The 4,829-nt window shown below is 39.3% G+C and overlaps 1 pseudogene; it reads left to right on the top strand.

Annotated features, from left to right (window-relative positions):
* Positions 1 to 1,036: 1,036 nt before the first annotated feature.
* LOC118595839 lies at positions 1,037 to 2,487 on the top strand (annotated as a pseudogene).
* Positions 2,488 to 4,829: the final 2,342 nt, after the last annotated feature.

The raw sequence follows: 4,829 nt of genomic DNA, 5'->3' as shown, positions 1-4,829 counted from the left end.
TTCTCCAACTGTTCCCATTTGTCACTTTTTCTCCATTAGACACTTTCAGTTCTACATCATTACATATGTGCATACATAAGTGCATACATAATTTTTATGCAATATCAAAGACTACAAATGAGACTTTTACACAATATCTGTTTCTGAGACAGTCTTAATTTACTGAATAGTATTATCACCAATTGCATTCATTTTCCTAAAACCTATGTAAGTTCCTTATACTTTACAGATGAATAAATTATGTTGTGTTGTGTACATTTCATGTGTTCTTGATGCAATCATTTGTTGAAAGACATGTGTTTTGTTTATATTATCTATCAATTATAGATAATCCTGCAGTAACATTTGTGTGCAAACATTCTGAGACATTTTCCACTTTTTGTTTTTATGGTAAGATTTTTAGTATGGGATCTTCTGGAAAAGCATTTACTAATTACATGTATATGAAAGAAGACTGCAAATTCTCATAATTAGGAGTTTTGAAATCCGTATTACAACCACCGTCTGTAGGTCATTTTTTTTTTTTCACCAAGAAGAGCAACTCTATGGCTGAAGTGTATTTGTGAATTGAACACTTAGGTCTTAATGTTACACCCACAAGGTCTGCACAGGGCTTGGGGTATTAGTATGGGAAGCATTTCCTCAGACAGGATTAGGACTTAGACTTTAGTATCCTGCTGCCAATCTCTCTCTCTCTCTCTCTCTCTCTCTCTCTCTCTCTCTCTCTGTCTTTGATTTTTCGAGACAGGGTTTCTCTGTGTAGCTTTGCGCCTTTTCTGGAACTCACTTTGTAGCCCAGGCTGGCCTTGAACTCACAGAGATCCACTTGGCTCTGCCTCCCGAGTGCTGGGATTAAAGGTGTATGCCACCACTACCCGGCTGCTGCTGCCAATCTCAAGGCCCTTTACCTCTTTCTTATCCAGCTGGACTAGGTCTTTACCTAAGAAGTACCCTGCCTCATGAATATGAAAATCATGTGAGTCTATGGTGGTAAATACAGAGATGTCCACACAGTAGAATAGCATATGATCAGTGTTCTCTCCACAGTCACTGAGCACACAGGTCCTCACCATGGGATGGAGCTGGATCATCCTCTTCCTCCTGTCAGTAACTACAGGTAAGGGGCTTCCCAGTTCCAAACCTGAAGAAGGAACAGGGACTGAGGTGACAATGACATCCACTCTACCCTTTTCTCCACAGGTGTCCACTCCCAGGTCCAGCTGCAGCAGCCTGAGGCTGAGCTGGTGAAATTGGTTCCTCAGTGCAGTTGTCCTGTAAGGCTTCTGGCTACACCTTCACCAGCTACATTATTCAGTGGGTGAAGCAGAGTCCTGGACAGGTCCTGGAGTGGATTGGAGCTATTAATCCTGGTAGTGGTGGTACTGTCTACAATCAGAAGCTCAAGGACAAGGCCACACTTACTGCAGACACATCCTCCAGCACCACATACATGGAGCTCAGCAGTCTGACATCTGAGGACTCTGCGGTCTATTTCTGTGCAAAACACAGTGTTACAACCCACATCCTGAGTGTGTCAGAAACTGTGGAGGAGCAGGAAGCTACCCTGGCACTGAGATGACAAAGAAGATTAGACTGGAGACTTACAGAGAAATAATTGTTCTGAATGTCCAGTTTTCTGCCTTGTCCTTTGTAAATAAAATGATCCTGATTGAGGTCCAGTTTCCACTTCCATTTACATGATTCTTCCGTAGTAAAACACTAAAGAATGGAAAACTGTGATAATGCATAGTGACAAAATGAGACTGGAACTCTTTTGGGAGTAGCTTTGAATAAAGTCTATATGGATTTTATCAGCCAAATCCAATATAAACAAAATCTGAGCACAGAAAAACTCCTTTCACAGTCTTAAATAGCCTGATTATGTTTTTATTTCTGGGTGTGTTGTCAGCAGAACTTCCAGTTTCATAGATTGTAAGATATATTTATATCATAACACTCTCTCATGTAAGTTTAATTGGTATAAGTTGACCAAGAGCATTAATTTTGCATGTTCCTATAGCAGACATTCTTTCCTTGAAATATGAATGCCGTGTGCTGAGTATGGATGAAACCTCACATGCTGAATATGTCATAGCAGGCATGAATCCTCTTTGACAGTTCTATGTTAGATATCATTTAAACCAATATTGAATTTAAAATACTGTTTGAAATACTAGTGTCTTCACAAAGCTCCCCCTTTCTCCTTTAGCAGGAAAATGAGGATTGATCAGAAGACAAGGGAATCTTCTGATTTTGACCTCTGAATTGAACAAGACTCAACCATGTACTGGAAAGTTATCTGTTAAGTGGCTGTAAGACCTCAATTCACGGAACTCTCTGTTGCATGCTACGGAGTCATTTTAAAATGCCCAAACTTATCCTGCAAAGCTGCTCACTGTGTACAGCCACTGTGGAGATCAGTGTGGCTGTCCCATAGGAAGCTGGGAATAGATCTACCCCAGCATTCAGCTATACCACTCTTAAGCATACACCCAAAGGACTCTACATCCTACCAGAGACACTTGCTAAATCGTGTTCCTTGCTGCTCTATTGATAATTGCCAGAAATTGCAAAGAGCCTAGATGTCCATAAAAGGAAAAATGGATGAAGAAAATGTGATATTAAACTGAAAGCTGTAATATAGATGGAGAGGACATGGTACAGACCCGTGCTCATAAAACCAGCCCAGCTCTTACCCTGCAGCTCTGGTAGAGGATCCCAGTCATGGATTATTACCACCTCCCTTGACTCAGTGATCAACACTGAACATGGAGCAGCAATCAGTATTGAGTTGACACTGAGGTGGGTTTTCCTTGCTGATTTAAATTTTTTGTGTGTTTTATTTCCTTTTTATTCTTCTCTAATCTATTATGTCCAGACCACTGTGTCTCCTCCCAGTCACTCCCCCACCACATCCCCTCTTGCCCAGATCCATTCTTCCTCAGTTTCCCTTCCTAGGATGCCAGACTAACATGTCACAACAAGTAACAAGAAGAGCAGGCATATACCCTCACATCAAGGCCGGGAAAAGTAGGAGGAAAAGGGTGCCAAGAGCAGTCAGAAGAGTCAGAGACAGCCCATGCTATCCTTGTTAATATTCCCTCAGGAAAACCCAGCTACAGCCATAACATATGCAGAGGATCTAACTCAGACTCATGGGCTCCCTGATGGACTTCAGTCTCTATGATCCCCTATGAGCCCTACTTAAATTTTTTTAAATTAAAATTCTTGAGAATTTCTTTTTTTTAATGAGAAAACAAAATTTTAAAGAATGTATCTAAGGTCTGTGTATTATTAATGTTAATATGAAAATCCAGATGTTGGGCTTATTAATTTATCCTCCCGGTGTTGCAGCGTTATGATACATAGAATAAGGATAATTATTACAGTGCCTCAGTTCTTTTCCTGTTGTGGTGGCAAAGTACTATGACAGAAGAAAATAAAATCATCTTTTGTAGGTCCTCCTGCAGACTATCATGGTGGGGAATCAAGGCAATAGGAACAGGAAACGGCTGGTCACATCATATCTGCAGCCATAGGAAAACCGTAGGTGCATTTATGCTTACAATTGGACTATTTTTCCACTCCTCCACGTTCAGAATTCCTTTGTAGGGAAAAGTTCCATTACCATTAAGATTGGCTTTCCCACATCAATTAATGCCACCAAACAGTCCCTTACAGATATTCAAAAAGCCTATTTCCCAAATACAAGTTGACAATCAACACTAACCATCACATATAGTGTTGAACCTATAGTGCAAAGGCAAAACAGACAAGTAAAGCACACAGTTATATGAACACACATACACACATACACCTCACACATAAATATACTCAAGTAACTGTAAGTAAAATTTAAAGCTGTTTATCAAACACCCCCACCAGATTTCTTGTCAAGAATAATTTCTTCAGATATATAAACAATACTGTGAAATACTCCACTGTAGTAAAATTTTAACTTAGTAGTAATAAATTCAGGAGCTCAATAGATAAGTAATAAGAAATTCAGGAGCTCAATAGATATGAATGACAAATATTCATGTTGAAAATAATGCTGCTTATAAGTTAAAACAATCAAGAGGTTTAATTTGCTGTGTGCCTGGATGTGTATGTTACTTTCCTTATAGTATTTGGATATCACATATTTCTTATTTTTTCCTTTGTAACCTATTGGTATTAAGATCATCTCCTTTTGAAACAGTGTTTGCAAATTGCATTTTGTTTCATGAAATGTAATAAAAAGAGATAGTCATTTTAGTCCCAAGAATAACAACAGTTATTTCAGATTAAAGAACTCATTGTCAGGAATTGCAGTGTTTCTTACTCCATTCTATCCAGCTTTTTCAAATGATCCACAAAACTTTCATTTTATAAAATATTGATGAAAAGGCCATCAATAGAATCAGAATTTCCATTCATAGGAGAAGTTCATAAGACAGCAAACTATTCAGAATTTACTGTGAAATTACCCATTCACTATTTCTATTGAATTAATTATTTTTAATGGAATGTTGCTTAATGCTTTTTATTACTGGACTTTCAGAAATAAACACAAGTTTTTCCAGAAGATAAATAGTAGCAAGAACATACTAGACAATGCTTTGTGTAAAAATGAATTGTAGACTCCCATCTGGACCAGAGGTGAGTGCCTGTGTTATAGTCAGAGAGGCAAGTGCACCTGGGTTCCACCACTGGACACAGGCCACCCCCAGAGGACCTGACCAACTTGGCCCCTGTTTCCTGCCAATAGGCAGGCCCTGTGGGAAGGCTCACCTTTTCCAAGACTGCAGGCAGATGCTGCAGTCTCAACACCATGCCCCCACACCCAT

This window comes from Onychomys torridus, chromosome 14 (genome assembly GCF_903995425.1).
Source record: "Onychomys torridus chromosome 14, mOncTor1.1, whole genome shotgun sequence".
In the NCBI taxonomy this organism is placed as follows: Eukaryota; Metazoa; Chordata; class Mammalia; order Rodentia; family Cricetidae; genus Onychomys; species Onychomys torridus.
This window is presented reverse-complemented; position numbering and strand designations above follow the sequence as displayed.